At 35.8% G+C, this 12,898-nt stretch overlaps 1 long non-coding RNA gene across 1 annotated transcript; it reads right to left on the reverse strand.

Moving 5' to 3' along the window:
- Positions 1 to 2,997: 2,997 nt before the first annotated feature.
- Positions 2,998 to 6,316, reverse strand: LOC108367127 (uncharacterized). Its single transcript, XR_001848207.1, has 3 exons — positions 5,466 to 6,316; positions 4,781 to 4,787; positions 2,998 to 3,008 (listed from the first exon to the last, which is right to left on the reverse strand). It is a non-coding gene; the product is annotated as an uncharacterized LOC108367127 (long non-coding RNA).
- Between the last annotated feature and the right edge of the window lie 6,582 nt (positions 6,317 to 12,898).

Here is a 12,898-nt window from a genome sequence, read left to right on the forward strand (position 1 = left end):
TAGAACTGCCTTTTGTTTTCGAGTTTTTGCTGCTTTGAGAAAACAACTAACCGGTACCAGCTGTCACGCATTATTTAGGACTGACTTCTCATATTGTTTTCTTCCTTATTCTACGCATACATTTTGTACAAAGAGATATATAAACACATACAATGTATGTACATTAGGGTGGCCCTTAAAAAATCAAGTAAACGATTTTTTTCAGTTAATCGGTAATACTGCGGTCATAGATATCGCATATGGATCGCACAGGGGCCGAAGTTCAGATTCCTCTATAGGAACTCAAAAAATTAAAATCATTTCATCTAATAGCCAAAATCGATACTACTATAGTCGAAGATATTACATACAAATTTTGGTCCCGATTGGAGACGGTTACGACGTCTTCATAGAGGAATCTAAGCTTTGCCCCCTGTGCGACACGGCTTAACCGTCTCCAATCGGGACCAAAATTTATATGTGATATCTTCGACTATAGTAGCATTGACGTAGGAGTTGTGACTTAGAAAATCGTATGTAAAAATTTGCTTCCCACATAATGAGGACATTTATGGACCACCCTAATGTACATACATACATATGTATGTTCAAATATTCTTTTTAACTTACAATTATTTATTATGTTTTCAATAAATTAATAGCGTTAATAAGGTTCCCTTTTTGTATTTATTCGAGCGGATATATTCATGTACATAAATGTACACAAATATGTGCTCAAATACATACATACTGACGTGCATACATAACACAATAACAATTGTTAAAAGAGATACAGTGGGTGTCAAAATAAAGTTGCCATGGTTTCTGTTTTTAAGAAAGACTTGGAGAGTTAAAAAAGTTCTTATCAAGCTATAACTATAAAAAACTATCCCACTCGATGGGTTATATGTATTTAGCTGAATTGAAAAATGTTGGAGTCATTCGTTTAATCGACACTTTAACTAATTAATTAATTAATTTAATATAACTTTGATTGTTATTTTAGTTTAAGTTTATTGTAATTTTTAGATTTTATTGTCTTAAAAGAAATATAATTTTTTAATTCCCTTTAATTTTTAGAAACGTTTTATGTATTTTTTTTAAATTTGATTTCTTTTTTAACTTAATTTTTTTCTAATTGTTAACTTTTCTTGTTTAAAAAATAATTTTTTTTTCTTATTTAACATTTAGTTTTTAGAAACTTATTTCTTTTATCTACTTATTTCTTTTTTTCTTTTAATTCTTATATCTAATGTTTTAAGAAGAAGAATATGTGTACATATGTATATCTTTAAATGTATTTGTTTGTTTCTCTTATTTTATTTTATTTTTTTTCTTTTTTAATAAAAATCTCTTTTAATTTTTAGATTTTGTTGTGTTAAAAAAATATTGCTTTATATCAATAAATTTTTATAAGCTTTTTTGAATTTTTTTCTCATTTACTTTTTTTTCAGATTAAGTTTAAAAAAATTTTCATACATACACATGTATATGTATTTATGTACATACCTATATATTTTTTTTTATTTTCGTATAAATTTACGAACTAAAATGTTTTATTTTCAATTAAAGTTTCTTTAATTTTTTAAATTTGTTTTAGAAGGAAAAATATTTTTTGTTGGTTCAAGTCTTAGCGAACTCGATGAAGACGTCTGATGACGAGATTTGGTGATCTCCGTAGTAGCAACTATAACTCAACCCTGTGTAAATCATTGTGGTTTTTCCTTAGAAATGGCCTCAAGCTCAATAAATTGTTGAAGTTATTTTAACATTATTTATAACCAGGAATTGCTTCGCGACGGTTGATAAGGGCTTTTGCGTCGATTAATGCAAAAATGGTGTTGAAAAGAAAAAACGGTTTGTGAAGTAAAAATTATTAGTTTAGGTTGAACCGACTGAAGAGCAGGACAATCCGTACCTTTAGGCCAAGGATAATAGCGCTGACATATCATATGGTATATGTTGTAATCTCTTTCGATGCTATGAGATTTTATTTCTGCATTTTAAGCCTGCTAGTGCATCTGTGACGCTTCTTTGTTTGGATACCTAACCCCATCCATAATAAAGTTATGTAAAAGCAAATTCTTAGTGAGTATCTAAAGGCCTAGTTTCCAGCGACATCTATGTTTTGGGTAAATTTTTTGCAGACGCAGTACTGCCCGTTTAATACCCGGTCGTACGATAAAGAGGAACTCTCTAAATATCTCAACTCTAGCGCTATCTGTCGTAAACTCACTTCTATGCATTTACCATTGATTTTCACTCCAAATTTCAAAGTAATGTGTTTTACGGTTCCGAAGTTATAGCTATATTTCACGCCTAAGGGTTCATTTACAAGAGTTAGTATCCTTTACGCTATTATTAGTGGCGTTCCAGGTAACTTCGTGTAAAAACCTGAAGAAATGTCAAACAACAAAATTACTTTCTTGAACGGAGGAGCGAAACAGTAAAAGTCACCTGGAACGCGAAAAACCACTTTTCCTGTAACTACTTCCATTTTTTTATTTATTTTTTCATTTAAAGCGCCTTTATCAACCGGGCCGCGTTATGCCTGACAAAAAACAAGCTCACTTGCCTTCTGATCGTCGTGGTGAGCAAATGCGCGGAACTAGAGAAAGAAATTGTTTTACGTTTGATTGAGCATTACACAGGCCGACAAAATTTAACCAACATTGAGACCCAGAAACCAGACTATATATTTCCGAAGGTTTATGATGCGCTGAATCCAAGTCTGGCCTCAGATTTGCTCTATCCGCTCTGGTTTTCGAGATATCCTAACCTAAAAGTGCAACAAACACCGTTTTTGCCCATATTTGAGGTTATGTAGCCTTGCAGATGTTTTCTTTCACCAAAATAATAGGCTGGCATCTTTAAGTACAAGTCTTCTTCTTTCAAATGGCGTTTTGTTTGCTAAAATATCATTTTTTTCGCTGAGATATCGCATTTTGAAATTTTCATGTTTCTAAATTTTCCTACACCTGAAAATCGATTGAGATAACATAGACATGATATAGTCGATTACTAATTTTCTCGAATTGAGTCTCATTTTTCTTAATATTTTGTCTCACACCATAAATGTGCTAACTCACCAAACCCCTACGGTATGGTAGGGGTGGTTTCTAGGGGTTAGGGCTGTGTGTGACTCGGTACCCGTGGGTTAGATAATGTAGGGATTTGGTGAGTTAGCCCATTTACACGCTTTTTGGCACCTGGAACGCTTTCCTGCAAAAGAAACCTGCAAATCGTGAATATCGTGAGCACCTGGAGCGCACTATTAAGGTTTTTCTTTTAAATAGTGGGTAAGGCTTCCTCAAGTGGGCCCCGAATTTACCAAGATTAATATTTTTCAAGCATAGTCAGGCAGCGCCGAGATTTGTAGCCGAAAAGTACCCTGTGTAAATTTTGTAGCAAAATTCCAAATAGTTTTTTTTTTTAATCATCAATTGAAAGTAAGTGTCCGAATGAAAACATTTTTTCGGGTGGCTGGATCGCGCGCAAACCGCGTTGACTTCTGGTGCAAGAAAGAAATGCACTTTTCAATCGTTCCACATTTATTTCTCATACTCGAATTTCGCATGCCCGCGGGAGTCGGGCGCGCACGCTGGCAAATACAAATTCATTCCGACCAAACTATATCGAAATGCACGCATTTTTTTCATATTACATTTATTATTTATTACATAAGTTGTTGTTAAAAATTTTCCTCTTCGAGACGCAGAAATTGCTTAAATGTTCAATTTTTCATTAAAAAAATATTGAAAATCAAAAAATAGTTTTGTAACGCAAATAAGTTCATTGTATAGTTCAATGTTTTTTAAATCTACACCCAAAAAATTTTTTTCATTCGGACGCTCACTTTCAAAGAAAAATAAAAATTTCCAAAACAGTGCAACAATTTTCAATTGTTGATTTAAAAAAACCATTTGGAATTTTGTAACAAAATTTACACAGTGTACTTTTCGACTACAAAACCCGGCGCTGCCTGAATAGCATTGAAAAATATTAATCTTGGTAAATTTGGGGCCAATTTGAGGAAGCCTTACCCTAGTGTGACTTTGAAACCCAATTGAGTTCGCACAGAAAATGTCATGTCATGTTGAAAACGTTATTTTGTCAGCCACTGTACATATTTTAAATGAGCTAATGTTGTTGTTCTTTTGCGGCGTCAATAAGAAATAAACAAGTTCAATAATATGACGCTTCCAATGTACGTATTAGGGATGTTTCGAATGTCATATTTTTTTACGAATGCGAATTTTCGGAATGCGAATGTTAGGAATAATATTAAAAAAGCTATAATCAACTTAAATTATGGTTTTTATTACTTAAAATATTATTGAAAAAAGTAATTTCGGTGCCCTTTCTCCCATAAGGCGATTTCATAGAGGCTCATATATAAGGCCGGGGCTGCACTGAACAATTGCTCACTTGGAACGCTGGCGGATGGAGCGCTCAAATATTTCCGGGTCAGATCTGTCAATTTGTCGTATTTTAGTTTAGTTTTCTACCAATCGAGAAGATTTTCACCGAGATGAGCTCGTTTTTCTTTAAGATATTCCTTCAATTGAGCTTTAATTTCACATATTTTAATGTCTCCAGATTTTACATCCGTGCCTTCGCTTTCACTGGAGGAATCAAACATTATTTCTAGGTTGCTTATAAGACTTTTAGCAGTACTGGTTGTAGGCCCATCAGTGTTGCTTACTACTACTACTACTACTACTACTCAACCGTTTAGCACCTGAAGCTAAAAGCCGGTTATTGTCCGCATCCTGGTTAGACAGACTTAGAGCCATTTCACATTCGCACTCGCAAAACGTTCGTATCATTTGATGCAAATGCGAATGTCGAATGTCGAATGTGTAAAATGATGCGAATCATTCGCATATCGAATGCGAATGCAAATATTCGCAACATCCCTGGCATGTATAAATGTATAATTTCGGTTGAGTTTACACTCGCTAAAAGTATACAATTTAAATAAGTTAACACCTGCATTACTTTAGCAACAAAACGAACATTACTGCGGCGCATACATACATTACTTAAGTAGTATTAGTATTTTTTGCAATTATTTTTCTATTAGCTGCTTTCCGACTTTATTTGTTTGAGATAAGACTCTTCGCTTAACAGTTTGATGTAGTCGTAACCAAAAATTTCCACCGTATTTTAAATAGTTAAGCCAGCTGGTTAAATTTAGCTCGAACGGTTTTAGTTAAGTTTCTTTATTTTTATGTTTTAGGTACTAATCGCAAAGCAATTTATAGACTTTATCAATTCTATGGGTGGGTGGAGAAACTTGGGGAATGTTTTTTTTTTGTTCGACTTCTCATTTTACATAAGTAATGTATGTATTCCACAAGTACTACGTAAATAATGTGACTCAAGGTCAGTTTAATACATAGTAACTAAACGATTTTAATTGCATTACTTTTGCATAATCCTTATCCTTAAAAGTAGGAAATCGTAGTAAATAAATATCTTACTTTATTTTATTGGCTTTGCTTTTTCCTGCTACTTAGTAGCCATACGTGAGTACGCCACCTTTTTGTGTATTTCTGCTTTCGTGGATTCGCCACTTTTTCCACAAAATGTCAGGCGTCCAAAAAATTTTTCTCCTTCTCGCACTAATTTTTTAATTACACTTTTCGTTAACAAAAAAATCTAGCAGCTGCTTTGATTGCACGCAATTTGGATATACAATTCACTTAATTTCCGTTTAATTATTATTTTCTTTTTTTTTTCGCTAAATATTTTCTATGATTTACACGCGGAAGTAACGCCAAATTCTTTTGCTTTCTTTCTTCTCCTCACTATTTGTCGCAAAATATACACTTTGGCATTCACTTTCGCCACCACTGTACGGAACGTTGCGCTATGCGCTTTGCTGCGTAAACGCAAGCGTATTTTCCCACATGCTTATTTTATATGCCGTACACAGACAATTTGTGATTCGTACTGCCTCCAACGGCCGACCCTCTATGCAGCTAGGTCGAGGAGCTGCGGTACAGCACTGTTAGGCGCGGTCCGTCCGTCCGTCCAATCTCGTTTGTTTGCGTTTATAGTTTCTCCACCTTGTTGTTGTTGTTGTTGTTGTTTTTTGAGCAAGCGCGTTGCGACGTTATTCCTACGCTCGCGACTGTAGTATTTCGACTATTTTATTATTAACAATTTTTTGTATTTTATATTTAAGGCAGAGTAAGCAGACAAATACTACTCTTAACTAACACACTCGATCGATCACGTCGAGTAGCGCCATTGGTGAGCACTAAAGAGTCAAGAGCGGATACTCGAAGATTACTTGGTTGCTTGGGCTGTTGCCGCACCACCGGTTTGACTTCTGTGATGGGCGCAAATGTCTGCTGTTATATATACATATATACTTACATATATTTATGTATATACATATGTATGTATATTTACTGTTGTCTGCTTTCAAGGTATACTCTTTCAATTGTGTCCCTCTCTTGCCAGAGAATCTACATTGTTTGTGGATTCGTTTCTCCAGTGCTGGCTGCTCAGTCTTCACTTCATTGCACTTCATTTAGATTTTTTATTTTCAGCTGGAATGCCTTTGCTTTTTGCGTTCAAAACTTGCCTGACATGACTTTGCTGGCAAATCACGTTTTTAATTAGCAAATTTTTAAATTTTAAATTAAAATGGTTTAAGGAATATCTTAACATTCGTCTCCCAACATTTTTTATATCTGCCTAGCAGCTGAAATTCTCATTTTACGTTTGCCGAGCAGCTGTTCTACTGCATTCCTAGCATACCATAGCATCATATTGGTTCTATCACTTTTTCCTCAGCGATTCCAAATCTGGTATATGGTATGTACATCCATACTTGGCTCAAAAGAACAAGCAGTTTTTTGAGAAAAGTATCTCTTGGACAACCTTTTTCTCTTAAAAATTACACACCCCTCGACTTTTTTTTTTTGATTTTTCATTAGCTCCTTTCTTTTTGGCGTGCTGTTGAACCTCTCATTTTTCACCCTATGTTTTTCTCTCCTTTTGTACAAACAAATATATGTATACATATGTATGTCCTAGTCATCTACGTTGTTGGCTGGCATGAGGACACTATTTGCCCCATTTGACAAAAGGAAAATCAGATTGACTAGACCCACCTTGGCAGGGACAGAAATTGCGTTCTCAGAAGAGGGCAAGTAGGGGTAACTCTGGGCAAAAGACGCAATTGGAAATCACATCTCTCAAATGTTACCAACAAGGCCTGTCAGATACTTCATGGTAAGACTAACGTCCTTAAATATTGGTCCTTCATTACGGTAGTCAAAGCCGTTGTTAAATATGCCATATTAGCTTTGTGGCCAAAAGCTAAGCAGGTAAACGCGGGTACCACCTTGAACAAGCTGCACTGGCTGCGCGGTCATGACAGAAGCTATGCGCACTTGTCCAACGGATGCCCTTGGTGTCATTGCAGGCATTCCTACTTTACTAATTCTGATTGAAAAAGAGGTCTGCTTGAGCTTTCTACGGCTGCAAGAAAAGCGGAAATCTTCGGGATCATTTGGAAGTACTCAAGCCATTTCTGGATAATCCCGCTATCAAACTCACGAACATCATGCTACCGAAGTTATCCTTCTACAAACCCTACATGGTCAGAATTCCTGAAAGTCACTGCTGTGAAGCGATAATAACTATGATACGGTCCGAAGATGGACGACGAGAGTACTGGGGCAGACGTACTTGTACCAAGATTTCAGAAAAGTCTGAGAGTGGGCACATACCCGATCATAATTCAGAATGGCAATTGAATGACAAATGGGGCCAGAATAAGTATTATTTCCGGTACTCAGGCAGCGTTAAATACCTTAGACTCTTTCAAAATTATGTACATCAAGGCTTATGGACAGCGGTGAAACTCTTTTAAATTATCTGTGAGCCGATAAATGAAGCGTTTGAAGACAAAGAAAGTGCTGACTACCTCGCATGGTACCGAGCCTTTCTGCGGTACATCTAGAGGATACACTGCAGGAGCTGTAAAGAATCCCACTGGCGGAAGTCAAAGGGAATGAGACAATCGAAGAGATTCATAACGGCTTCTAGGAGGAACTCCGAAAGACTCCTTGAATTTAACCTTGAGGGTATCAGAACTCTTACTGGCTACCTGCCAGAACACTGCAAGTTAAGGTACCATTTTGAATAAAATTGGGCTTTCTGTAGTGTGTAGTGTAGTGTAGTGCAGGTTTTGTGGGCTGGTGGAAGAAAGTCCAGAACAAATTCATTGTGATTGCCCACATATCATGAATGACATATGATACACCTTAGGGAAAGGTTACAATTCCAATTTCATAAATTTGGAGTTAAGTCACGTACATAAAATCTTTCAAACTTGGTTTCCCAAAATTTTAATTTTTACACATTTATGTTTCTGGCATACGGGCGACTATATAAAATTTTCTATTGCAACCATCGTATAAACTCTGTGGAAATCAACTAGTGCGGCCCTCTCTAGGCAAACAAAAATTACGCTCTGCAAATCTCTCATCATGTCCGTTCTTCTATACATAGTATAAAGGAAAGTCGAGATTCTTTGTACGCGGTAATCTCGTAGAGATTTTCTCTAATATATTCTGTATCGATAGGAGAGTGACCTTTTTTATTTAGAATTTTAATAGAGTTGCCACCTGTGTAAAAAACTATTAAGATCCGCAATGAAAGCGATTGGTCTCCAGAAAATCACAAATGACTTACTTCTTGAATAGGGTTGCCATCTGTTAAGAAAATTACTATATTCAATCCTAATAAGCGTAGGCGACAATTTTGCACCGTCACTGTCAAATGAAAATACTTAGCCTCTAGGTGTGTAATAATGTATTATTTTTGCTGAGTAGTGTTGCCACCTGTTTAAAAACTATAATATCTTCAGCGTTCGTTGGATAAAAAAATTAGATTCCAAATGAAAGTGCATGGCCTTCGCATGTACTAAAACATTAATTTTTTTACTAGGGTTACCACCTTTTTAAAAGTACTATCTTCTATACATCCGCACCGCATAAGATCCGCACCGTTCGTTGGATTACAAATAATGAGGTGTCAAACGAAAGCGATTGGTCTCCAGAAAATCACAAATGACTTACTTCTTGAATAGGGTTGCCATTTCTTAGGAAAATTACGATTTTCAATCCTAATAAGCGTAAGCGTCAGTTTTGCGCCGTCACTGTAAAATGAAAAGGCTTAGCCTCTAGGTGTGTAACAATGTATTATTTTTCTGAGTAGTGTTGCCACCTGTTTAAAAACTATAATATCTTCAGCGTTCGGTGGATAAAAAAATTAGATTCCAAATGAAAGTGCATGGCCTTCGCATGTACTAAAACTTAAATATTTTTTACTAGGGTTACCACCTTCTTAAAATTACTATCTTCTATACATAGCATAAAGGAAAGGCGAGATATTTTTACCACGCTACGGAACGGGTTTAGAAAAAATTGTTTAAATATATAATAAACGAAGTACATGACGACATATGATTTCTTTTTCCAAATACGTAAATGTACATACATATGCATACATCCGTGGCCCGCTAGTATATGTATATGGCAGGATGTCGGTCAAAGATAAGATGGCTGTGGAAGAATTATGCAATTCGGCATCTAAGGTCTATGGCCTCCTTTTCGCGTGAGCGATGTATACCGAAGAAGTTGGAATGACGAACAATGAGGGTTTTATAATGGCAGGGACATATATGACAACGCCTCGAGGAAAATATCCTTCGATTATGTATCCATGCGGAGACAACGAAAGCAAAAGCGCTCCAAAATAAAATGGAAAGTGCAGGGGCAGAAGGGCCTGGATACAGTTGGACTGAATAACTGACGCAGCTAATGTTTTTCGTATCTTCCTAAACGATAGTTGGTTGTACTTATTGCCAAATGAGAGGAAAAAATTGAGTTGTTAAAAATGATTGTTGAAAGCTTTAGCAAAAGATATCTGCTTAGAATAAAGATGTCTTGAAGTATAGGGAGCCCTGCTTAAATATTAATTAATATAATTATTATTGTATTACATACATGTGTGCTTGTACATATATACATACAGTGGCGCACCCAGGAATATATTTTAGAGGGGGTTATATATTTCTGAAGATATATCACCGGAAAATACTGAAAATTTGCTTCAGATAATACCCTCTTTAATATACATTTATGCAAGTTTTATGTACAGTATGTAATAAATAAATAAATGTTTTAAAATTCATAAACAGCACTTTATTTACAGATTAACAGAACTCAAACGCTTTTAACCGACTTAAAAAAAAAGGGATGTTATCATCTCGCCGGAATACATAACTTTGGACCACGTGAACCATTTTCAATAATCCTTTTTTTATTAGAAAGATAGTACCTCAAGGTTCGTCCCGTAATTTGTTTTAGAGATCCGATGATTGGATCATGAAGAAATTAACGGTACCCCTAAATTTGAATATGAGAATTGAAGTCGGTTGTGTTCTTTCCTTAAAAACTACTTGTTTAATAAAAAGTTCTATAGACTCAAGATGCGCTCAACTTTCAAAAGTACCTAACAAAAAATTTTAAAAAAGAGTCAGTAAAAACAAATTTATTGATTCCATGATATTTTGCACTTCTATGTTCATTTTTTCGATTTCTGGTTTTCGATAGAGATGGTGATTTTTCACGATTGCTAAATTTTTTTAATATTTCAAATACCGAAAAAATTAACTGAACTCTCCAGAAAAACGAAAAATTCTTATAAAACGACGGACGAGAAATGCAAAAGAAATTTACTTAAATCAGTTTGTAGCTCTCAAGAAAAAAAATGCTCGAATATTTATTCCCTCATGAAAATTTACAGCAAAAGCAAAGCGCTTTTTCAAGCAACAGAAATTATAATAAATATTTCTTATAATTTCCTTGAGAGCTGGATTCTTAGCTTTAAGATACAGATTGTATTTGAGGTTATTAGCTTTAGGGGGGNCCTTGTGTGCGCTAATGTATACATATGTATGTTTGTCGGAAAGTTAAAAGTCATAGCGTACATCAAAACCAGCTATAAAAACCAAACAACAACACCTTAATTGTCATTTAAGTGTACATATGTCATAGACTTTAGCCGCAACTTTGTTAGAGGTGGAATGGGAAACATAAATTTGAAAACTAGCGCGAATGACTAAACATTATTTGCATAACAAATATCCATAATAGCACGGAAGCCCTAATGGGCAGCGCAAATACGCTAGATCGTGCGCGTTATCATATGTAATTATGTATGTGTATATGTATGTATGTATGCTTGTATTCGAGTCATTATTTCTATATAACATCCTACTTCCTACTAATGTAAATGTGAAAGTTCGGATGTACGAGGGCAATTTGAAAAGTCAGTCAGTTTTTGCATTTCGCGCCATCCATTAATAGGATAGTGAAAAATTTTGAGCAAGCTGCGTCATTTTGTTGTGTTTGACAGCCATTGAGTCAGCCAACCTCGTGAATTTTAACGAAAGCGGAAAAAAGTGATTTTTGTGCGCTGATTAAGCATAATTAATTTTCGCGTTAAAAATCCACTACCGAAACCAAGAAAAGGCTTGATAAATATTATGGGGGTTCTGCACCATAAATTTGAATGGTTAAAAAGTGGTTTGCTAAGTTCCGTTATGGTCGTACCAGCAAAAGTGACTCCGGAACTTCAGGTCGCCCGAAAAGAAGTCGTCACGCCAGAAATCGTCGATAAAATCCATGGAATGATATTGTACGAAGAAAAAAGAATGATAGCGTGTGAGGTGGCTTAAGCTATAGGCATCTCAACTGTGTAGGTACATCACATTTTACATGAATATTTGGATATGAAGAAGTTATACGTGCCATGAGTGCGGCGCATACTCACTCACGACCATAAACGCAACCGTGTAACCGCTTCAACGATCACTGGCGAATATTAATCACAGATTTTGAACACGTTTGGTTAAGAAAAAGTGTTGTTCCATCAAGACACTAAAGAAAAAATCCCACAATTAGGCTACGAACTCCTTCCCCATCGACCATATTCACCTTAATAGCCTCCCAGCGACTATTTCCTGTTCCTCTAATGGCTAGGCGATAAGAGATTTGGGTCGAATGAAGAGGTCATCACTGAAACAAACACTTATTTTGAGGACCAAGAAAAACATATCGTCACTAGACACGAATAAAGGCGCGAGCTCAAAAGTTGACGGCAAAAAAAGACGCATAAAAAAACTTTAGCGTCAAAAACGCTTAACATACTTCGCCGAAGTTTTTTCTTAAGCATCTTTTTCGCAAAATTTTTTTACGCGCCTTTTTTCGCCGTGTGTAGTGACGATATTATTTAGAAGGAATAAAAAAAATGGGAAAAACCTCGACTACACCTAATGTATCGATCCAAAAATATATATTTTATTCAAAAAGTCACTGACTTTTCAAATTGCCCGCGTATATTTGTTATGCTTTCAAGCGAAAGCTACTGGACGAAAATGAGCTTATTAAGCAAGTTTTTCCAAATTTGCAACGAAATCATCAACAAAGAAATCTTAGACGAAAAAGCAGGTGAAACATCAGTCTGCTTTAAAGGTCGGATGATCTCAGGAGGCATCGAGGGGCTGCAGGTGGGCAAAACTAGTGTTGCCAGACAACTTTTTGGACTGCTGACTGGTCACGTGGCACAAACAGCTGACTGTGATAAGCGTACATGACAACTCCATTTGCCCATCCTGCCTGGAATAGGATGAGACGGTGGAACACTTTTTGCGCTTCTATGCCGCCTTTGCAAAAAATAGGTATGAAGCATTTGGCCGCGTTGTGTTGAGAAACGAACACCTGAGCTCTTTGATACACAACAATCTTGCAGATTTAAAACATTTTAAAAAGGATATGAAAACAGTACAATGGACGGTGTGTAGCCTTAGTGCTATTTTTGCACTGGT

The sequence above is a fragment of the Rhagoletis zephyria genome, unplaced genomic scaffold (genome assembly GCF_001687245.7).
Source record: "Rhagoletis zephyria isolate East Lansing unplaced genomic scaffold, Rhagoletis_zephyria_1.1 Rzeph_scaffold_02552, whole genome shotgun sequence".
Taxonomy (NCBI): Eukaryota; Metazoa; Arthropoda; class Insecta; order Diptera; family Tephritidae; genus Rhagoletis; species Rhagoletis zephyria.